This window comes from Meriones unguiculatus, chromosome X (genome assembly GCF_030254825.1).
Source record: "Meriones unguiculatus strain TT.TT164.6M chromosome X, Bangor_MerUng_6.1, whole genome shotgun sequence".
Lineage (NCBI taxonomy): Eukaryota > Metazoa > Chordata > Mammalia > Rodentia > Muridae > Meriones > Meriones unguiculatus.
Genome location: NC_083369.1, coordinates 61,937,881 through 61,963,082, shown reverse-complemented (window position 1 = coordinate 61,963,082; position 25,202 = coordinate 61,937,881). Strand labels below are relative to the sequence as shown.

The 25,202-nt window shown below is 37.9% G+C and overlaps 1 protein-coding gene across 2 annotated transcripts in view; it reads right to left on the bottom strand.

The window, feature by feature from the left end:
* Positions 1-12,793, bottom strand: part of Pwwp3b (PWWP domain containing 3B) — a 31,180-nt gene extending 18,387 nt beyond the window's left edge. The window contains exons 1-4 of one of the 2 annotated variants that reach the window (XM_021628655.2): positions 12,661-12,793; positions 12,227-12,348; positions 11,133-11,225; positions 9,864-10,019 (exon numbers count right to left, since the gene is read on the bottom strand). The gene's annotated coding sequence lies outside the window, so the exon portion shown is untranslated. The remainder of the gene's footprint in view (positions 1-9,863; positions 10,020-11,132; positions 11,226-12,226; positions 12,349-12,660) is intronic. The other variant, XM_060374431.1, reaches the window with a different exon arrangement.
* Positions 12,794-25,202: the final 12,409 nt, after the last annotated feature.

Below are 25,202 nucleotides of genomic sequence, written 5' to 3'. Positions count from 1 at the left end.
ATTTTAACTGAGGTTGTGCCAGAAAGGAGCAGAGAGCCAAACCAATAAAATGGGTTACAAAAAGGTGTAAATAAATTTCCCTATCAAAACTCTTGTAGCCATTTAGATAGCAGGTAGAGACTCAAGAGAATGGCAATAACAGAGCTTTCTACTATGAGTAGGACTCTATAAACTCAGTTTTAAATATTTTGAGTCCTTACATTAGTCTTGGATGGGGCTTTGTCTTCCTGACACATACATACATACATACATACATACACACACACTTTTGCAAATGAGTTTCAATTACATACGACATGCTGTCATACTTTTCTAATACAAAATATGATTCATTGTTAGGTTTGCTCACTTCATAAAAACACTTTTCTGGAGAAATATTAGGCTATCTGGCAAGCGCCATCTTGTGTCCAGAAGCAGAACTGTCACTACCGTGTCCTAGAAGAAGGATGGGAACTACATCTTGCCAGCCAGCAGCTTTCTCAGGCTTCTAGAATACACCAGGCTGAAAATCAGAGCTTTGTTATGCAATGCACAAAAAGCGGGATCCAAGTGTCTTCACCTCAAAAAATATGCACTGTAAAATAAATTTCATGCTTATTGAAAATATCAAACATGAGGAAGCTACAAAAAGTACAACATTGGAACAATAACTACTAAAAATTGCCTGTATACCTTATATATTTTTATACATACACATGAATTCATAGTTATAAACCAGCTTTTTCTTTTGTTTTGGTTCTTTGAATCAAGGGACTTCTCTGTATCTGAGGCATATGTAGAAATCACTAAGCAGTCTTAAGCTAACTTTTAAACTCAAAGAAATCCTCCTGCCTTAGACTCTTGAATGTAAGACACCATGCCAGGCAGCCAGTTGGGTTCATTAACGCATTGTTTCAAATTCTATTTTTTCCCAACTTTGAAGTATTTTATTTCAAGTTTTTTTCTAATATCATTAGAAAATGACTAAATACAAATTAAAGGTTATTTTAAAACTAGCATGTTTGCTCATGCTGGTATTCTCATCATTTAATAGACTGAGGCCTGAGGATAGTCACAAAGCCAGCCTGGAATTACGTGGTTCTAGATGAGCCTGGTCTATAGAGAGCCTCTCTCAAAAAACAAACAAAAAAAAAAGAGGCTATTTTAAAACAGAGATGGTATTACTTCACCACATAAAAATTCCATTAGTATATTGACACCCTTTTTTTCTGATTTGGTAACAGACATCTTTTTAATCTTTTTTTTTTTTTCCTCTGTAAGTAACTGAAACCACTGAGGCCATTCTAAACATCCCCCCTCTTTTTTTTTTAACTCTTAGCTTTTCAAATTACTATAGCTTCAAACTTTGATTTGGCAGCTATATATCATTCCATAGGGTTGTAGTATCATGCTGCATAATACTTTTAAAACTGTTTATAGAAATAAACTGAGCCCTACATCTCACTTTTAAACTGAGACAATACAACAAAATACTGGTTCTTGCTCATCACTGCTCAATCTGTGTCCTGACAGGAGCTCTCACAAGCAGGATACACACAGGGCTGTGGTGTATACAACTTGGTTCCTTGCTTGACCAAGTCCAGAAAAACAAAGCTTCTTTCACAGAAAAAAAAGGGGGGGCATGAGAGCTCATATCTCTGTGTGGACTTATGTGCACTGTGGCGCATGTGCCGCATGCATGTGTGTTTGAAATAAAATAGATATGCTGTCTCTCAGCATCATTTTGATTTTCTAATTATAAAAATTATCAGGGAATAAAGTAACTCTGAAAATGCTGAGAGCAGCTTCCAAGCACTCTGGGATGGCCTCAGTCAGGAAAACGTGCATTTTTTTCACAAGTGATATCACCTAACAGAGTAACTAAATCTCATTCTAAGCCCATGCACCTTTCTATGTCATTAATTCTGTTTGCATTTTCTGCCAGTTTTTTGGCAGAATACAAATGTTTAAAACAAAATCTGATTAAAAAGTGTATTGGAGATAAAAATATGGAATGCCACTTAAGAAAATGAACATGCCTCACTGAAGTCTGAATTTAGAAGCTGCAATTTGATCATCTTTCCCAAAACTATGGACTCTCAAATTATTTGAAAACCCCAAATTCCAGAGGATTACTTCCCTCCAAGTTACCACAAATCTATCAAAACATTATTTCATTCCCACCTCTCCCAGGCAATAATCTCTATTTTCTTTTCCCACCTTTCCACCAAAGTGTAAAGAAATTGCCAGAAAATAATGGGCTTTAGACAGCCATTACCGACAGATTTAGTGTGTCTAGTTGTATGCTGAGATCTTTGATCCACTTGGACTTTCGTGCGGGGTGATAGATATGGGTCTAATTGGGACTTTAATTTTGTGCAGGGTGATAGATAAGGGTCTATTAGCATTTTTCTACATGTGGAATTCCAGTTAGACCAGCACCATTTGTTGCAGATGATATGTTTTTTCCATTGTATGGTTTGGGCATCTTTGTCAAAAATAAGGTTTCCATAGCTATGTGGGTTTAGTTCTAGTTCTTCTATTCAATTCCACTGATCCACCAGTCTGTTTCTATGCCAGTCTCATGCACTTTTTATTATTGTTGCTCTATAGTACAGCTTGAGATCAGAAATGGAGATACCTCTGGAAAATCTTTTATTATAGAGGATTGCTTTAGCTATTCTGGGTTTTGTGTTATTTAATATGAAGTTGAGATTTTTTTCCTTCAATGTCAGTAAATACCTGTGCTGACAATTTGATGGGAATTGCACTGAATCTGTAAATCTGTTGGAAGAAAATGTGGGGAAGAGCCTCAAACTCATTGGCACAGGAGAAAATTTCCTGAACAGAACACCAACAGGTTAGGCTCTAAGATCTACAATTAATAAATAGGACCTCATGAAACTGAAAACCTTCTGTAAAGCAAAGGACACTGTCAGCAGAACAAAACGACTGCCTACAAACTGGGAAAAGATCTTTACCAACCCTCTATCAGACAGAGGGCTAATACCCAGAATATATAAAGAACTCAAGAAATCAGCCACCAACAAACCAAATAATCCAATTAGAAAATGGAGCACATCTTACCCAGGGTCCTCCTTCTTCCTTAGCATCTTTAGGTGTACATATTTTAGTATGTTTAATATCCACTTTTAAGTGAGAATATACCATGTGTGTCTTTCTGCTTCTGGGATGCCTAACTCAGGATGATCTTTTCTAGATCCCACCATTTGCCTGCAAATTTCACTATTTACTTGTTTTTAATTGCTGAGTACAATTCCATTGTGTAAATGTGAGTTTCCTAGTAAAGGGAACAGGGACTACCTCTGACATGTACTCAGTGGCTGGCTCTTTGATCACCTCCCCATGAATTGGGGAGCAGCCTTGCAGGCTACAGATGAAAGACATTGCAGCCAGTCCTGATGAGACCTGATAGGCTAGGTTCAGATGGAAGGGGAGGAGGACCTCCCCTATCAGTGGACTTGGAGAGGGACATGGAGGAGATGAGGAAGGAAGGGTGGATTGGGAGGGAATGAGAGAGGGGGCTACAGCAAAGATACAAAGTGAATAAACTATAATTAATATAAAAAATAAAAATGTAATTAAAAAGTTTTAATCAAAAGTCATTGTTGGTAAAAAAAAAAAAGAAAATGGGGTACAGAGCTAAGCACAGAAACACTTAAAGAAATGCTCAGTGTCCTTAGTCATCAGGAAAATGCAAATCAAAACAACCTTGAGATTCCATCTTATACCTATCAGAATGGCTAAGATCAATATATCGAATGGCAGAGAAACACTTAAAGAAATGCTCAACCTCATTAGCCATCAGGGAAATGCAAATCAAAACAACCCTGAGATTTCACCTTACACCCATCAGAATGACCAAGATGAAAACCTCAAGTGACAATACATGTTGGAGAGGTTGTGGAGAAAGGGGAACCCTCCTCCACTGCTGGTGGGAATGTAAACTGGTACAACCACTCTGGAAATCAATTTGGCGCTTTCTCAGACAACTAGGAATAGCACTTCCTCAAGATCCAGCCATACCACTCCTAGGCATATATCCAAAAGAGGCTCAAGTACACAATAAGGACATTTGCTCAACCATGTTTGTAGCAGCCTTATTTGCAATAGCCAGAAGCTGGAAACAGCCCAGATGCCCCTCAACTGAAGAATGGATGCAGAAATTGTGGTACATCTACACAATGGAGTATTACTCTGCAATGAAAAATAAGGAAATCATGAAATTTGCAGGTAAATGGTGGGACCCGGAAAGGATCATCCTGAGTGAGCTGTCCCAGAATCAGAAAACACACGGTATGTACTCACTCATATAGACTTTAGTAGGATAAACCTACTAAAATCTGTCCATCTAAAGAAACTAATCAAGAGAGAGGACCCTGACTAAAATGCTCAATCCCCATCCCACCCGAAAGGCAAAGAGGATGGACATCAGAAGAAGAAGAAAGCAGGAAACAACCTAGGAACCTGCCGCAGAGGGCCTCTGAAAGGCTCTGCCCTGCAGACTATCAAAGCAGACGCTGAGACTTTATGGCCAACTGTTCGGCAGAGTGCATGGAATCTTATGTAAAAAGTGGGAAATAGTAGGTTATGGAGAGGACAGGAACCCCACAAGGAGAGCAACAGAAACAGGCGATTTGAACACAGGGGTCTTCCCAGAGACCCATACTCCAACCAAGTACCATGCATGGAGATAACCTAGAACCCCTGCACAGATGTAGTCCATGGCAGTGTAGTGTCCAAGTGGGTTACTTAGTAATGGGAAGAGGGACTGCCTCTGACATAATCTGATAGGCCTGTTCTTTGATCACCTCCCCCTGAGGGGAGAGCAGCCTTACCAGGCCACAGAAGATGACAATGCAGCCACTCCTGATGTGATCTGATAGACTAAGATCAGAAGGAAGGAGAGGAGGACCTCCCCTATCAGTGGACTTGGGGAAGGGCATGCGTGAAGAAGGGCGAAGGAGGGTGGGAACGGGAGGGGAGGAGGGAGGGGCTTATGGGGGGTTACAAAGTGAATAAAGTGTAAAAAAAAAGTTAAAAAAATTAATAAAAAAATATGCAAGTGACAACACATGCTGTAGAGGATGTGGAGAAAGGGAAACCCTTCTCCATTGCTGGTGGGAGTGCAAACTTGTACAACTACTTTGGAAATCAATTTGGTGCTTTCTCAGAAAATTGGGAATAGCACAACCTCAAGAATCAGCCATACCACTCCTGGCCGATTTGCAGCTCAGTCTCCATGTGGATCTCTGAGCTACAGGGATCATGAACTTAGTTGACTGCTCTCTGATCACTCGCCCCTGGTGATGCAGCCTTGCCAAACCACTGAGGAAGAGGATCCAAGCAGTCCTAATGGGACTTAACAAGCTATGGGCAAATGGCAATAGTGGAGAACTCTGCCTTTCATTGGAGTAGGGGAAGGTGATGAGGGGAAGAGGGAGAGAGGGTGGGACTGGGGGAGTTGAGGGAGGGGTCTTCAATCAGGATATTTAGTGAATAAATTGTGAAGAAAAACTAAAACATTTTAAAAAATAAATATTAAAAAAAATCGTATAGAAAAAAAAAAGCCAACCACTATCTCCCAACTTCTGGTCTGATGCTGCTGCCTGGAGAAGTGCAGCTCTTCTCCCAGAGCCAAGGTGCTTTCCTCAAGCTGGCAGAAGGTCCTCCCCTTCTCCTGCTGGCGGCAGGACAAACGCTGCCTACTCTCAGACTTGTTTCAGTCTGAGAGTAACTTGAAAGCAGAATGGCAACATGTGTCCTTGCTTTGCATTCAAAGCACCAGGGTGGATGACCCTGCCACACACAAAAATGCAGACATGCTTTTATCATATATTAAAGACCTAGATAAGAATATCTTCTGCAACATATATAGGTTTGTTTTGCCTATTCTGCTTTATTATTTCTGCAAACTATTTTAAAGTCCAGCTGCTCAAAATAGATTTAAAATATTTTCCAGTTCCTTGTTTGTGACTGAGGTAAATTAATAATACCTTGTTTGGGGGAGAATTAAGTCTTTGCAAGATTTCATTTTCTTGGTCCTGATATATAATCTTTCCCACATATTGTTGCTGTGTGTGTGTGTTTGTGTGTGTGTGTGTGTGTGTGTGTGTGTGTGTGTATGTAATCAGGTCTTATTCATCTTAAAACTTTCACATATTTTAGTTGTTTCTAAATATGAAACATGAATTAAAATTAAAATTCTTTAAGGAAATATGTATCTGAATATAATGAAATTAGGGAGGAAAACCTAAAAAAACCTAAAAATCACTTTAAGCCAAAGTGGAAAACTTGACAAACTTTGTACAACTCTTTTCAGTGCAAAAATGCCTTTGTTCTAAAGCTCTTAGGTGGGCATGGTGCCTTATATCTGTAATTCCAGCACTGGGGAAACTGAAGCAAGAAGCTTGGGATGGAGTTTAAGGACACTTGAGCTACAGAGTGAGAGCCTATCTTAAAAACTAAACTAACAAAACCCACCAAAAATAAAAAATAAGATGTCGAGTGGCTTACATGTTAATAAATATATAGCAGAATAAAAATAAATGGGCAAAAGACAAGGGGACATAAATAGTTTATGAAATTCTAATGAACACTCTGCTTCTTTGTAAGCAGGCTCATGCATATCAAGTCTAAATATCTTTGTTCATGTACTGCCACAAGCCTCAAACCTGTTTGGCAATATTTAAGTAAATTTGGTACTTTTTTAAAAGTACTACTTGACTTTTACAATTATCAGTCAATGTTCTGCACTTAACCATTGTAGTAAAGGTTGCACTTTGGCTTCCCTGTACAACTCTATTTTATATCAGTTTATTAAGTGAAAAAGTGAAGTCATTTTTTTATTGGAGCTCCTTAAAATCCAAACATTCAAAATGTAAACAGAGGAACATATGAAATATATCCACCTACTTTAATAACCAAAGGGATGTAAATGTAACTAATACTAACACTTTACTTTTTAAAGCTTAGTTTGGCTGAAAAGCAGCTAAGAAATGGAAAAATAAACAACTGGCAAGATTACAAGAAGACAGAAACTCATTCCTGCAACAAACCTGAGAAAGGAACAAAAAAAATGTCAAAATAAGTGTGGTCTCTCTGAAAGAATCTACCCAGCAGGGTATCAAAACATATGCTGAGATTCATAGCTAAAGTTTTTGCAGAGTACAGGGAGTCTTATGAAAGAAGGGGGAGATAGAAAGACCTGGCGGGAACAGGAGCTCTACAAAGAAAGCAACAAGAATGAAAAATTCTGGGCACAGGGGTCTTTTCTGAGACTGAAATTGCAAACAAGAACCATGCCTGGAGATAACTTAGAACCCCTGCACTGAAGTAACCCATGGCAGCTCGGTGTCTAAAGAGGGTTCCCCAGTAACAGGAACAAGGACTGTCTCTGACATGAACTCAGTGGCTGGCTCTTTGATCACCTCCCCCTGAGGGGGGAGAAGCCTTACCAGTCCACAGAGGAAGACAAAGAAGCCAGTCCTGATGAGACCTGATGACTAGGGTCAGATGGAAGGGGAGGAGGACCTACCCTGTCATTGGACATGGGAGGAGGGGCAAGGGAGGAGAAGAGGGAGGGAGCATGGGATTGGGAGGGGGTGGGGAAGGGGTCTAGCACTGGGACACAGAGTGAATAAACTGCAATTAATAAAAATAAAAGAAAAAACATCAAAAAATAAGTCTGGTCTGACTAAAATATGTACCTTCTCCCCAGCAGCATCAATTACCTCTATGGCTTAGAATCTTGCCTGTTTGCTACAATGTGGGTGATGTTATTTACTCCCAGAAGGAGAGGAAATCTGTGAATGTAATCTAAAACTGAGTGGAGTTCAGCATTACAGCCCTGGTGGTGAACATACTGGCAAGCTACTGTCATCCTTAGTATCCCCTATACTTTTCCACATACTCTCTTCCTCTTCACATATTTTGGTGCTATGCTTTTGTGCTGACCATCATCAGTGTGTTTGCTTACCCTTAACCTTAGAGTCATTATGGCAAGTCTTTCTCTGCTGCTGAAGCTTAGTTCCCTTTCAGATATGCCTGATCCTGTAATGGCCCTGAATGTCATCTTATGCACTGAAGTGCTCATTTCACTCCACTTTATTAATGATTAGCCATCCCTTCTTCCTGTGCCTTATGGTTTTAACAGCCACATCCATATGGAAAAGCTGTATCAGTCATTTTTTGTTACCTTTTTTTTTTAATTCAAAAGCACCCAAGAAATTAAGACTGAAATTTAAAATTTTTTCAACTCTGACATGTTCATTCCTAGGGGGAGCTATATCTTTACGCACTGCATGTGGGTAACAATTCTGACATTTACATCTCTTAAGATAATGTTATGGTAAGTTTAAAAACAAAAAAAAAATTATGAGATGTTAAACAATTCCATCAATTAACAGTCAACAGGTAACAAAAAATAATCTGCTCATCTTATCAAGAATAGAGAAACAGAGCTGGACTGTTAGCAAAGCTCTTCCTATAATAAACAAATGGAAAGAAAAAAAAACTGCTTGCATTGGGAATTTACAGAAAGAAATCATCATTCTTCCAGAGATCCTAAGCACAAGAGTCAGAGAAGGTCAAAAGGATTCTATAACCGCTCTGAAAAGGGCATCCAGGGTTTGTTGGTGAGGTGTGCATCTGTTGTAGGACCCAATGTCAGAACTTACAATGCTGCAGTGGGGGCATTAAGGTTATTTTTTTCAAATAGCAAATCAGATAGTTGTGGGTTTGAAACCTTTATTACCCCTTTTCACACAAATTTAGGTTGTCAACTCTACATTACAGACAGCCTATTTAAAAAAGATGAATGATTCACATGGACCTCGTAATGTTAACCTAAGTTGTTCAATATCAAATAGTAACTACAGTTTCATGATGTGATAAAAAATTGAAGACCCCTGCAGTATTTTCCAAGAAGCCTTATGCTAGGTAAAAGAGATACTAAATGGTTCTTACCTTCTATTAGCCTCTCTTCATTCCCCTGAAAATTTACAAGGTAGCTTGAAGAGATAACTGAGTTAGATTAAAACACAAGCCAAAATAAAAAGGACTAGATAAAAAGCTTATTGTGACAACTGGAAAGGTAGATGGACAATGGGAGTAGAGACAAGGTGCAGGTCAGAAAAGCAAATCAGACAGAACCAGAGAAGTACTAAGATAACACAAACCAGATATCTTTATTTTTGTTCTGTTGTAAAAGAAGAATGGGACGTGTGTAAGAGTGTCTTTGGCAGTGTTAGGGATATTATTTGTGTTCCTGGATGACTGAAGACTTTTGAGTTTCACTGGGTTATACTGGGTAATGCTGGGTTTTAATGTTTTCTGAGCTGCTACTGCTGCCCTGTTTATCCAAGATAATTGAAGAAAATCTCATGGTCAAAAGACAGAAGACTCAGCTTCAACAACACAGCACAAATTTTGGAATCAGAAATTTGTGAGGGTTGTCGGAAAAGAGGTGACTGCATTAACCCACTATGAATACTATTCCAAAAAGCACATAGATTTCCTTGTAAAGAAAGCTTTGGAGGCCTTTAAGCAGATCTTAAGAAACCTTAGTGACTGCTGTGTCAGTTTTCAAAGACTTGACATTCCAGTTCATAGGCCAGTTCTGGATAGCCACTAGCATGACTTATTTAAAAAAACAAGGTCTTTTTCAAAATTATGACATTTAATTCTACTTCCTATGGCTTCAAAACAGGGAGCCAAATAAATTGTACTCCAAAATTTCAACTGAAAATGGTTTTGATAAAAAAGCTAGTTTTAACAATGCTGTAGATCCAAAATAAGAGAATCTTTGCCCTCTGAAAATGTGTTTAAATATAAGAAGCTTGATGAAGTTGGAAGAGGCTTACCCTCTGTCACATGCACTTTTATGATCCAGCTGTTTTGACTCACACTCCAGCTGTCTGCCCAGTAGTGTTCACCCTTCTGGGTATTTTATGGCTGCACTGCCTTTCTGGTCACAGCAGACTTCCTCACGTCACCCGCAAGTCTTATATTAACTGACACTAGGCAAAAGACAGAAAAATCAAATCAATAAAATGAAAAAATAAAAATAAAAAAGCAAACTGCCTATCCAAAGCTGTTAGGAGGCAAAGGAATGAACTGAAATCACATCCCTGACACTCTCATGATATGCTAATTTTCCCTCTTACGCCTATAAGTTAAAATGGTTTCTAGTACAGCTTTGTATTTGTTTCATGTTGAAATAATCTCCATTCAGAAAATTAAGAGATAGAGACATAAAAGATGGGAACCAACAATTGACTTGCTTGCTCTATTAGTCAAATTCTTTCATATTACCTTGGTTTTTTTTTTTGTTGTTGTTGTTGTTTTATTTGGGAGGGGGGTTGTTGTTCTCACATCACTCACTCTTTGTGTGGAGTTTTCAAGTTATATACAACAGGTATTTTCAACCCCACCCTATGCAAATGTTCACAGTCTGCTAGAACAAAATACAATATAAATTATTATTTTTTTATCCACTTCATAAAAATAATTGCTTGGGAAACATTTAGGAAACTTGGTAAGCACTATCTTTGGACCAAAAGCAGAACTGTAGATAATCAGTTGGGGAAAAGCGAGAGCAACAGTTTTCTTAAGTTTCCAGATTGTTCATTCTCAGCTTAACAGCTTCACACACACTTTCTCTCTCTCTGTCTCTCTGTGTGTGTTTGTTTGCCTCTGTCTGTGTTATGAAAAAAAAAAAAAAACAAAAACACAGGATCAAAAACTCATTTTAGGGTTGGAACTATAAAATATCTAATGTTTATTTTCTATCCAGTTTTGGATTTGCAATATAGTAGTGATCAAAATATGCTAGTTTGCTTGATATATTGCAATATATTTATATAGTTATAATTTGAATGTTTTTGAAATTAGACCATTTATGCCTCAATGATATACTTGGCATTTCCATTTCAGTAATTTCCGCATTATTATTTTGTAAACCACTAAATAGTGTTCAAAGATATGGTTTTGTTAGCCTCTATATTATCTCCTACATACTGCTTCACAATATGCGTTTGAACATTTTCTAAATACTTTCTCAAGAGTACATAAATATCTTCTGTTTGGACCAGAGTTTCGACTATAAGGCAACTAGCTGAATTTTAAGGTACCACAAGTAATTGGGTAACCAGCCTTCTTCATCCACAGGAAAATCCAGCTGCAGCTTAAGACAACAGAATGTATGTAGGCATCTACTCAAGCACCTGTAACAAAACAAATTTTTCCCTTTTAGCTCCATTTTTATTTCTGAGTGCTAAAGTACATAGAGTCTAAAACAAAATCCCTACATATTCAGTATGTACCACCTGAGTTTACTACTTTGATTTTATTATTTCATCAAATGTACATTTGAATGAACTTTTTGAAATTACACTTATTCAATCATCATATATAGCTTACAAGTAGCTTTTTCCCCCATGGTTTTAAATTTCAGTTATTTTTTTATGCCAATATCGACATAGGTACTATATGCTCAGTGGAACAGGAAAATTCCCTTTGATTTTCTTTAACATGAGATGTCCTTTATTATTAGATACATTATTTATCATTATAATGACATGTTTCTTGTTGTTACACTCTCTCAGGTTTTGGTTTTCAGACAAGGCATAGAATCAACTAAGTATTGGAAGCTGGCTTTTAACTTCTAATCATCTTGTACTCTCCACCCCAAGCACTGGGATTCAGGCTTTTGCCAACCCCCCTGTCAGCCTCTCACTATTACTTCTTATATTTTAATATCATTTAGGTCTCCTCCTCTTGATATCTAAGTAGAGATGTAGAAAAAGAGCACCTTTTGCATATTATTTAGAAATTGATTAAAAAAGAAAACACTGAGTACCTATTCCTTGACAAACAACAAAATTTCCAGCTCACTGTGGCACTTGAATTATACTTTGCTGTATACTACTGTACAAAATAAGGAGATGACGGAGGGAGGGTGGGCTTGGGAGGGGAGGAGGGAGGAGGCTATAGGTGCAATGCAAATTGAATAAACTGTAATTAATATAAAAAATAAAAATTCAAAAAGGAAAATGCGCCACAAAAAAAACCCAAAATTCATTATTATACAAAACAAAAACAAAAACACGTTAGTATCGACACATATAAAGTAAAATAAAAGCCAGCATCCCAAACATTTTAACTTTACGGTTATGACGTTTTCCCAAAATACGCTAGATTTGCTAAGATTTGTCCAAACACTTACCATAGCCACCACGGCCTTCTGACTTAAGTGCCAAATGATCCATTCAAAAGTTCGTGCCCGCTGCGTCGCAAAGGCTTCTCTCCCCACAGGTGCGATCCGACCGCCCCCGCACTCCTCGTGGACTTTTCGCGCGAACCAGGAACCCAAAGCTCGATTAGCCTTTCCCTCAGAGACGCGACCGCCCAGTGTCGCAGCCCTTTTCCCTCGCTTTAAAGCGGCGGCCCCGACCCTCCTCACCTTTCTCACGCCAATCCCCCTCAAGTCTCTCTACCCACAACGCCCACTCTCCGGACAGCGCAGGCCGCCTTGGCCTCAAAACCGCCGCCGCCCCCCTCCGGCCCCCCCCGACCCCGCCGGCTCCCGCCGGCTCCCGCCGGCCCCCGCCGGCCTCCGCCGCCCCCCCCCGGCCCCCGCCGGCCCCCTCCGCCACTAACCGCTGTCCGCCGCCGCAGGGTCCGCTGCCCGCCGCCGCCTCCCGCCGTCCGCCGCCGCCGCCTCCGGCCCGCCGCTGCCGCCGGTCTCTGCCGCCGCTGGCCTCCGCCGCCGCCGCCGGTCGCCGCCGGTCGCCGCCGCCGGCCGCCGCCGCCGCTGGCCGCTGGCCGCTGGCCGCTGGCCGCCGGCCGCCGCCGGTCGCCGCCGGTCGCCGCCGCTGCCGCCGCTGTCGCCGGTCGCCGCCGCTGCCGCCGCTGCCGCCGCTGCCGCCGCCGCTGCTGCTCCCGCTGCTCCTGCTCCTGAGGCTCCTCAGCGAGCAGTGCGAGGGCGGCGGGGCGCCCCGGGTATTTATAGGCGTAGCCCCGCCCCCGGCCCACGGGGATTCCCGCCCCCTGAACCGCCTAACGATGCCCCGCCCCTTCTGAGAGACTGGGCTGGGGACTGGAGGTCTCTCCTCTCGGAGCGCCGGCCTGAGAGGAGAGTCAACTGAGGTGAAAGCGAAGACCACCAGTTTGAGGGAAGACAATTTTCTTTCCGAGAACTTGGCAAGTTGTGGGGCCAGTAGCATACCTTCGGTTCCCTCTCGGACCCCTGACCAAGTGACTTCTGAGGGAAAAGACAAGATAAAGCTCAGACGTCATTTTTCTTATAATAAAGATGTGATTAAAAGTGCTCCCGCCGTGTTTTAACGTGTTAGTTCTTATTGTTTTGGTGGCGGTCTCTTGTGACTGTGTCTCTTCCCCTTCTCCCTCACTCCGACCCTCTCTCTCTCTCTCTCTCTCTCTCGTTTTTCCCTTGTAACTGTTTGAGACTTAAGCTGCACAGATAGATCTTAGACTTTTTATCTCCCTGTGATTACAAGTGTGATTACAAGTGACTCCACTGCATCAGCTAATTGGGTAGTTTTTAAAGAAGATCCCTAAGTCTTTGATTAGATTAAAATTAAAAGTATATATATATATATATATATGTAAGTTATCTATCTATATAAATATATATACATAATATATTTAATTAGTACAGATATATTTAAGTTATCTTAAAATCTGTACTAATTTAAAAAATAGAAATACATTACCAAGGGTCAGGGAGATTTCTCAGTGGGTAAATGTGATTGCTGCACAAAGGTGGCAACTTGAATTCAATGCTGGAAGCCACACAAAGGCAGAAGGAGAGAACTGACTTCACAAAGTTGTCATCTGACCCCACATATAGAACTGTGGCACTAGTGACACTCAGGAACACACACACACACCACACAGCAAACATTAAATGGTAAAAAATTAATAGAAAATATTTATTGTGTATATATTATAAAATTATTAATGTTAATGTTTAACATTTAGTATTTGCTGTGGTGTGTGTGTGGTGTGTGTGTTTGTGTGTGTGTGTGTGTGTGTGTGTGTGTGTGTGTGTATGTGAACTTTTTATGGCTTACATGTGGAGTTCAGAGGACAAGTTTAGGGAGTTAGTTTTCTCCTTCCACTGTGGGATCCAGAGATTGAACTCAGATCATCAGGCTTCAGCAGCAAGCACTTTAACCTACTGGACCATTTTGCTGGTTCCTGTCTAATTTGTGATCTTGAAAATATTTCAGTCTTTGATCAGTGTGATGTTAGGTATGGATTTTCTATACATGCCCTTCATCACTGAGAAATCCATTCCAATTCTTAGATTTTTTTTTTAAAGCAAGTGCCTTTGTCAGATACCTTGCCAACCATAAATTAACATTTTATGTATGGTGAGACACTTAAGACTCACTGGCATAGTAAATTTTAAATATACATTATCCTATAGTAAGTATACCATACATTAAGTCACAATAGTGTACCCATCTTGTAACTGAAAATGTGCACTGGTGACTAACATCTTCTAGTTTCCCTTTCTGTGGACTAAGTCCCACATTACCCTGGTTACCATCACTCTGTCACATGCATTTATGAGTTTGACTTTTTAATTTTTAAGATTTATTTTATTGTTTTATGAGTATGATGTTCTTTTTGCATTTATATATGTATACCATATTCATGCATGGTGCCTGTAGAAGTCAGAAGATGGCATCAGATTCCCCAGGCCTAGAGTCACAGAAGACTGCAAGATACCTCATGGATGCTGAGAATCAAACTCACTTGGTAAAGGAAGTAGGTTTAACTTATCAGCCAACTCTCCAGCCTTCAAACTGGACTTTTTAAGATTCCATATATGAGATCATGTCTGTGTCTGGCTTATTTCTGTAAGCATATCCTTCACATTTATTTATCCTTTTAAAGATAGTATAATATCCTTTTTAAAAGACTTAATATTGTGTGTATTTATCAATTTATCCATTCATGAGCATAAGTATACTGTTGAATATACATGTATATTTGCATGCATAGATTTCCTTAATATTATGATAATATTATTAATTTATTAATAATAAATAATATTATTTCCTTTGAATATATACTCAGAAGTGAGATTGCTATATCATATGGTATTACTATTGAATTTCTTTTTGAGGAACATGCTTTTTTTTCTAAACTGAGTATGCTAATTTACATTTCTAGCAACACTGTATAGCAATTGCCCTTCTTTTCTGAATCCTTATCAACTTTTGTTAACTTTTGAATTTTAGGTAATCTTACCAGGAAAAAGGTAATGACTGATCAATGTTTTTACTTTTTATTTTCCTGTTGATTAGTGTTGTTAAGTGCCTTTTTGTCTACCAGTTGCTCATTTGCATACTTTCTTTGAAAAAAATGTAGATTTATATCCACTTGCACTATTTAAATTGAATTAGTGGATATAGTTCTTGTGAATTCACATGGTTTCTAATGGCAGGTTTCCTTAAAAACACTCATCTAACTTAGATGAGTTTCCTAGTACTTCAGTTTAATAAAGTATTGCCTTTGGGCTGCCGAGTTGGGTAAGTGGCTTAACAGCACTTGCCATCAAACATGTAAATCTGAGTTCTAGCCCGAAGATCCTCATGGTGGAAGGAGAAAACTGGTTTTTGCATGTTCTTCTATGACTGCCACCTGCATAAAGTGGCATCCTTTACTCCCACCTCAAAATAAAGAAATAAAAGCATAATAAAAGTTAAGAAATAACTTTTCTGTTCATGGGAGCCTGGAAAATTGTCAAAGCAGTTCTCTTAATGAGTATCAAGGGCATAGTGCTAGGAAGCATTGTTGATTAAGAGCAGAGAGCAGATTAAACTTTGTTTTTGAAAATCACAAGACCTTGAAGAGCATTTCTAGAACAAAAAGGTTCTTTTCTGAAGAATTGCCTTGTTTTAAAGCTGTTGTTGATTTTTTTTTAATTGAAAGTGTTTAAACTGGGTGCGATGGAGCATGCCTGTAATCCGAGCACTCAGGAAGGCAGAGGCAGGCAGATTGCTGAGTTGAGGCCAGCCTGGTCTACAAAGCGAGTCCAGGACAGCCAAGGCCATACAGAGAAATCCTGTAATCCTTTTAGTTTCAAAACAAACAAACAAACAAACAAGCATACAAACAAAAACCCCCAAACCTAAGGGTTTAAAAAGACTAAGTAAACATAATTATAGCAAAAATAGTACTGCCAATGCAACTATTGGTAAGGATAAAATATAAGTGGTGAGAGCATCACCTAAGTTGTGATTAACATTTCTGATTTCTGAAAAGGTTTTGACACCTTTGTCAAGGGCAAAATATCAGAGAGGTAGGTAAACCAAAAACAGGTTAAAGACTAGAAGAAAAACGCCATTTGTACATGGTAGTGAAGAAACGGCCTCCGCTAAGGCTCTTGTGGTTCCAGAGAGTACATAAGACTATCACATGGAGAATATAGGATACAAACACTATGACATTATTTTTTTTTAATTTCTCATTTATTTATTTTAAAAATTATGCTGTTTCTACTTATTAAATACATAGCATCAAAAAGGACAATTAAGACTGAAAATTATGGGAATAGACATTTTTTAACATATGCAAATGGCATAATTTAAGCACAGAGGACCTAGTGCAGACCTGGGAAAGCCCTGCGCATGAAGCTTCAGTCTCTAAGTTCACGTGAACTTTGCATATGTTGCTTTGGAGAGCCTTATGTGCTTGGTGTCTTCCATGCCCCCTGGTACTTGCACTCTTTCCCCCTCCTCTTCTCTAGGATTCCCTGACTCCTGAGGGGAGGAATTTGATAGAGAAATCCCATTTATTGCTTGGTGTTTTAAGGTCTTTTATTCTCTGCATGATGTTTGGTTGTGGGTCTCTATATTTGTTCCCATTTGGTGCAGGAGAAAGCTTCCCTGGTAATAGCTAAGCAAGGCACAAAGCTTGTGGCAGTAACCAAACAGTATTTCATTTGACTTAATGCCCCCTCATAAGATGGAACCTAACACTGAGACTGCCTAGGTGAATAAGAAACAGAGCCTAGATAGCCCAAGATATGGTGTAAAACCAAATACTACTGGTCTAAAACCTATAGTAATAACATGACTTCTAATGACATTTTGCTATACTTACAGATTATTTTCTTTTAATTTTTATTTGTTTTATAAACTTCAATTTACAAATGTTTAAATTTATATAATAAAATACCTCTACCAGTTTTAAAAATTTATGTATTTGATAGAAGTCAAATTATTTGAGGATGAGTGTCAAAATTATTTAGAATGATGGAAGGTAAATATGTGAGAACATAAGCTGGACAGTCCACATATGTCTTCTCACTTGCATTCTCCTGGATTTGCATGGGTTGGGATTATCATCACAAAAAGAATGATCTAAATTTACTATATGCTGAGTTCACTTTTCAGAAAGGCTAACATTTCCCGTTAACTATTTAAGGTAAAGATAAATTGAACCACAATATGCCAAGTCTTAACAATGAGTTGTTTCTTAAAAACTTCAAATAACACAATCAAGTGTATAGGTATAAAGATGTTCAATTTGCCCTGTAATGTTATAGAGCTCAAATTTTATTGCTGAGTCTGTTTTTCTTTAATACTAAACTAAATTTAATTTCTGAATTCTTCAAAAAGTTTAAGACTTCAACTATAAACTGAAAATTTTTGTATTTAGAAAATTCCCAAGAATAAAGACCTATAAACATTCAGCATCAAGCATATAAAGTTTCATTAAAACAATCATACTTACATCCTTAGTAATAGCATGTCTTTTTAGAAGCCCAAGTTAAAATTATAAAATAATATTGTATATGTATTATCTTTTACTATATTAAATGAATAACAATAGATTCATATTTATATTTAGGGGCTAGAGAGATGGCTTGATAGTTAGCACTTTCTAACAGGGGACATGAGTTAAGTTCCGAGGACCCACCTGGTAGCTCATAACCATCTGTAACTCCAGTCACAAGATCTGATACTCTCTTCTGGCCTCCACAGGTACCATGCATTCATTTGATGCACAGACATGCTTGCAGGCAAAGCACCCAAACAACAACAACAAAATGCCCGAATTAAAAACTTATATTTAGCCTGGCTCCATACCTCACACTTTTAATCCCAGTACTCAGGGAGGCAGAGACAGGTAGATCTCTATGAGTTCAAAGCCAGTCTGGTCTAAAAAGTGAGTCGAGGACAGCCAGGACTATACAGGGAAACCCTGTCTTAAAATACAAACAAAAAAGCAAACTAACAGCCCTTATATTTAAACCTTCTTTAATATGTACTTAAGTGTATCTATGTTTATATATGTCTATATGTTTCAATACATGCATATAATGTATTAATGTACAATACATTTCAAAAACAATGTAATAAGGAGATTAAAGAAAAGAGAAAATAATCTTATAATATACATTTTTTCTCATAATGAGGTCATGTAAATTTGTTGTTTTCTTTTTTCTATCCTAATAGTGAAATATTTGATATCTTACATGTGTTTAAATTTTCAATGTACCAAATTTAATTTCTATCCTTTAATGCTGACTCGTGCAAATATAGTCTTCATTTCACATTAGTTAGAATTTTACTTATTTTTGTGCTTCATTCTGACTTGTTTATCTTAAATATCACATTATTACTACTTGATACTTGGTTTATGGATAAAACTGTTCCATTTTTCTATCCAGTTACTAACCAGGACCAACACTGCTTAGCTTCCAGAGTCAGGCACATTTGGTGTGACATGGCCATAGATAACTATTCTGTTCTCTATAGTGTCTGTGTCCCGATTTAATTTGAGAAGTCACTTTCCCCTAAAAGTCTCTTTTTCTTCCTCTGTATCTGACCCTAAATGTAGAACAATGAAACTTTTAAGGTGTTTCCTACATCCAAATCATCTTTGTCAGCTTCCAGGTGGCTAGAAATTAATACAAAAATCTCTTTCTCTTTTTAGATCTATCCATGTTCCCAAAAACTCCACAGTTACATTTGTGTTTATGGCTAAATAAAATTTCATTGTGAATATGTAGCACATGTTCGGTATCCATTCAGGTGCTGATGGACTTCCATGTTGAATCTATTTCCTTGCTACTGTAAGCAGAGCAATAATAAATACGAATGAATAAGTGTCACAGTGGTACAGTAAAAAAAAAAAAAAAAATCTCTTTTTCACCTTGTAAAAAGAAAGATGAAAAATGTACTTCAGAATTTTTTGGTGTTCTGTATTTTATATATTTTATAATTAGATTCAAAGTATTAAAATGCTCCTATTTTTCTATATATTGTGGAAAAATATCAAATCAAAAAGAGAAAATCAATTTGTCCTAGATTAACTTTGTAGAGCTAAAGGGTTATTGATATGCATATATATGTATGTACGTATCAGTGGCTGGCTGTATTCGTTAGGACAGATAAAAACATGTTCTTATGCATGTACTCAAAAGGGTCACTAAATTTTGCAAATACATATGTAAGATTTCACTTTAAGGGAATATTATTCTTTGATTGTTAATTATAACTACACCTTATGGGAAGATTTAAAAACTCCTCAGAGATTTGTTAGCAGAATCCATAAAACATTCTGATGTTTAATTATGACAGTTATTGCCTAGTCACTTAATACAAAGGTTACAGCTAGACCCCTATGTTGATGTCTTGTATCCAACAAGACAGTCAATTTCCATCCTTTTCTCATGTAGTTAATCCCTTAATAAGTGAATCTGTGCCTGTCTATCTTGCGTGTACCTACATGGTTTTGGAGTACCTGTCACAATGTGCGTGACAAAGGCTGGAATTATGGAAAAAAAAAAACATAAAGGAGTCTTAGAATCACAATGAAACATATTAAACAAAGTATCTGAGGTTCACATTTTTCCCAGACCACTGCAAGGGAGTCAATTGTTAAATTTGTGGCAAATGGAAGAATTAGTGACTTGAGTCTAAGGGAGAGCCAAATGCAAGGAACGATAAGCTTGTTGTCCTGAGCAGTCATCCTGAGATGTTTTACATTTTGTACTTGATATCTATTCTGATGTTCATGTTCAAGTTTTTATCTTAAAACTTCCCCTCTCCCATTTTTTCTTTTTCTTTTAGCTCTCAAGAATCACAGAACAAAAATATCTTACCCTTCAAGTTGTCTGAAATTCAAGTAATTACTCCAAAATCTATGGAAAGAATATTGGCTCATTTAACTAAATATTAAGGTATACCAGATTAAGCCCCTCAAATATTATTATTAGTAGTACGTCAAAATTCAGAACTAAAACTTCCTTTTCTCACATTAGTAGATTTTATTGTAAGGAAAATTTTAAGTATAAAATTTCAGGAGAATAGAAAATAATAATGGTGACTAGGTATATAGGAAACTATCCATTAGGTTTATTACTTTTTTTAAGTTGTCAGTGAACCATGAGAAGAATACCACATATTTCATTATCATAAATGGTGACAAACATTCTAACCAATACAAATTTATTTCACAGCTCTGCCACTTATTCATTGCACAATTTTAAATGATTTAGTTAATTCCCACATGCTTTAGTTCATTTGTTAATAAAATATGTGTAGAGTTAAAAATAGTCAAAGCAATACATGAAATCAAAATTATTTCCTGTAATCATATCTATATATGTCCTTCTGTGTAACCCAGGTCATCCTGGAACATACTATACAGCACAGGCTAGTTTTGAAGTCACAGCAATCTTTTGAACTCAGGTTCTAAAATGCTGGGATTACAGATATGAACAAATAACCCCTCTTAGAAAGGCTACATATGTGGGTCTCTGTTTTTGTGTTCTTTCTTGGTCTCTTTTCCTTCTGTATGTTTGTCCCATTCTGACATGGTAGGGTTTTTAAAAATTATACTATATTGGAAGGCTGTTTCTTTTCTTTTTTTTAACACTTTATTTACTTTGTATCCCCCCTGTGGTTCCCTTCCTCTTCCCCTCCCAATCTTTCCCTTCATCCCCCCCCCTCCATTCTGCATGCATGCACTGATAGGGGGAGGTCCTCCTCTCCTTCCTTCTGATGTTAGCCTATCAGATCTCATCAGGAGTGGCTGCATTGTCTTCCTCTGTGGCCTGGTAAGGCTGCTCCCCCTCAGGGGGAAGTGATCAAAGAGCAGGCCAATGAGAGACAGAAATGGGGTGGATCCAGATGGGAGAGAAGGTGGGAAGGAACTGGGAAAAAAATCAAGGGATGGTAAACCGTAATCAAGATATATTATGTGAGAAGAAATTTATTTTCAATAAAAGGAAAAATAAATGTAACACTATGAGATCTTTAAAAAAGAATGAATCCTACTCCCTGATGTGAAAGCACACTTCAGAGTAGATATTCAGGTGTGGAATTACTGGGCTCAGGACATGGAGACTGGCAGAGCTGCCAACCATGGATCAATGGGTTTTCAAAGAGGTTGTACTAAGTCACGGCTCCATATGTTATGTGTGAGTCCCCACATCCTCAACACTTACTAATGTCAAACTTTAAAATTGTGGCCAAGCCAATGGGTGTGAAACAGCATTTCACTGTTTTAATCTGCAATTACCTGCTTACAAATGAGAGAGATAGGTATATACTTGCTTTGGTTACTGGCCATTTGCCCTTACTTTTTGAAAAGCTGTCATTGATTTATTTGCCAATGCTTCTATTGATTCATGTGTAGGAGTTCTGTTTTGTTTTGTTTAGAGACAGGGTTTCTCTGTGTAACCTAGGCTGTCCTGGACTCTCTTTGTAGAGCAGGCTGGCCTCTAAGTCACAGCAATCTGATTGTCTCTGCCTCCCCAGAGTGCTAGGATTACAGGTATGTGCCAACACACCCAGTAGGAGTTCTTTATATGTTCTGGGTACTAATTCTTTGTCAGGCTGTGGGCTATCTAGTGTCTTTTATTCCACTCAATTACAATTAAAAATTGATATGATTACTTGATGAACGTCTGACTTTCCTCTTAGATAATTAGGTACATGAGTAGTGGAACTGTCCCTTGTAATGAATGCAGTATTTAATACATACCAGGAAGTCAATAAATACTGCTTTTTGGAAAAAAAAGAAAGGCTATATTAAAGGTAAAATTACTCAGTCTAAAGTAACATGCATACTACTTAAAATAAGAAATGTGGTTGACCTACCCTACCAGTGGACTTGGGGAGGGGCATGTATAGAGAAAAGGGAGAAAGGGAGGGCTTGAGAGGGGAGGAGGGAGGGAACTAGAGGGGGTATACAAAGTAAATAAAGTATAATTAAAAATAAAATAAAATAAAAATTAAAAACAACAACAAAAAAATTTAAAAATGTAAAGGCATACACCCAGTCACCGCATGTTAAAACAAAACAAAACAACAAACAACAAACTGTGGTTGATAATGTTTATTAAAAGGTCTCTCAGAAGGGGAAGAGATCCTTACCTGTCAGTTGACTAAGGAATGGGCATAGGGGGAGAAGAGGGAAGGTGGATATGACTGGAAGGAGATGGAGGGGGCTACAGCCAGGATGCAAAGTGAATAAATTGTAATAAATAAATAAGTAAGGAAAGAAAGAAAGAAAGAAAGAAAGAAAGAAAGAAAGAAACTTTAAAATCTAAAAAAAAAAAAGAAAAGAAAAAGGTCTATTTACTTTGTTTTGTAGGAATTAAAGTATATCTCTTAAACTAGTAGTTGCTCCCATCTGCAATACCAGCACTCAGGAGGCAGAGACAAAAGTTATAACTATGAGTTTAAGGCCAGCCAGGGATACCTGCTGTGTTGTAGATCAGCCTGGTCTACATAATGAGATCACGTATTCCTTCCTTTCCTGCTGAACATCTCATATCTAAAAGATGAAAGGTCTCTGGAAGCTCCAAAATTTACGGGATTGCCTTATCATAGTAATAAGTGTAGAAAACAGATCAAGTAAATTCCTTTATATTTTTTTTCTTGTTTTGGAGATGGAAGAGCTAATAGAAATATGCAAAGCATGTCAGGATACAATACTGACATAAGGTTCATTTAAAACAGATTTGAGCCTGGTGTGGTGCCACAGGTCTTTAATCCCAGCACTCAGGGAGGCAGAGGCAGGCAGATGGCTGTGAGTTCAAGGCCAGCCTGGTCTACAAAAGCAGCCCAGGACAGACATAGAGAAAAAACCTGTCTCAAAAAACCAAAAGAACAAAACAAACAAAAACAAAAACAAAAACCAGAGATTTACATTATTTTCACAATCATTGTAGAAAAAAAATATTGATTTAAAGGCTTTATGGCACATACTTGTATTCTAAGTATCTCTAAGAGAAAAACATATATAAATACATATATAAAAACATATATATATACACATATATATACATATTTGTATACCATATATACGTATATATATATATACCATATATGTATATACCATATATACCATATATACATATATATATATACCATATATATGCCATAAGTATAATACTTCATATGATAATTAAATAGAAATTTTAAAATGAAAGTACAAACAATCATATTGAGTTGTTTAATCACAATACATGGGTTAATAATATTAAGTAAGGTTTGTATATATTTCATCACATATTATTACATATTTCTCTGGAATATATAGGGAAAGAGCATACTCTAAATGCCTAGGTTAATGGACAAATTAATTCATTATCAATGGTATTGATATACTAGTAGGATATAGTGGCATATTTCTAACAGTATTCAGTAGTATATTGAGTTCCAAGACAAGAGGTTCATAGTAAGTTCCTCCCACTGAGCTATGTAGCAAAATAGCAAAATACAGTCTCAACACACATACACACACATTGAGAGAGAGAGAGAGAGAGAGAGAGAGAGAGAGAAATTATAAGACCACTCTGGGCTACATAGAGTTCTAGGCTTGCCTGGGTAACACAGAGAGACCAGAATCAAATAAGATTGATCTACTAGGTAATTTTACTTGGCAAATTGTTCTAGGTGTTGAACACTGAGGGACAATATGAAATAATCATATAAAATGAGTAAGTAGAAACTGTAGAGATCATAGCTCTAATAATAATAAAATCCTATGTCTCCTATGTCTACATAACCCCATATATTTCATTTTTAAATGTTCAATCAAACAATAACTTAAAATGCTTATTAGGCAAAGAGATCAAAAGAAAACTGTGGTTAAACTGAGGACTGTGCAGGCTTTGCATTCTGCATCTCTGAAAATAAGTTCCCCCACCCCCTGGCTCTGTCTCTAACCTATCAAATTTGTTTCATGCTTTCTTCTTAGGTATTCCCATTACACAGTATTCTTGTGGATGCAAACTTTTTAAATTTATTTTTATTAATTATAGTTTATTCACTTTGTATCCCAGCTGTAGCTTCCTTCCATCCCTTCCCAATCCTGCCTCCCTCCCTCTTCTTCTCCTATGCCACTCCCCCAATCCAATGATAGGGTAGGTCCTCCTCCCCTTCATCTGACCCTTGTCATCAGGTCTCATCAGGACTGGATTCTTTGTCTTCCTCTATGGCCTGGTAAAGCTTCTCCCCCCTCCTCAGGTTGAGGTGATCAAAGAGCCAGCCCATGAGTTCATGTCAGAGACAGTCCCTGTTCCTGTTACTGGGGAACCCTCTGGGACACTGAGCTGCCATGGGCTATTTCTGTGCAGGGGTTCTAGGTTATATCCAGGCATGGTCCTTGTTTGGAGTATCAGTCTCAGAAAAGACCCCCGTGGCCAGATTTTTTGGTTCTGTTGCTCTCCTTGTGGATGCAAACTTTTTAAATCAAGCATTAACATTTGCTACTTGACTGCATGGTTTTTATCCAATAATCAGCATGTACTGTACTGTCCAATCTTCCTTAGTTATAGCTGCCAAGAACACTATGTGTTCAAGACTTTGAGAGGGGATGATTTCTTAATTACTACAAAAATATCTACCTTTTAATGTAGCATTCCTAGCCTCCAAATTTCTATTCATTCTATTTCAATATTTCAACACATTTTCTGTTCTGGAATACTCTCTGAAGTGTGTGTGTGTGTGTGTGTGTGTGTGTGTGTGTGTATTGTAGTAAACATTCCTAGTCCCCAAATTCCTGGTCTTTCTATTTCAGCATTTCAGTACCATTTCCTTTCTGTAATGCTCTGAAATTTGTGCATGTATGTGTCTGTTCTTATGCTGCTGAAATAATAAAATATGACACTGCTAGAGGTTAATTTATCTAAAGCAAAA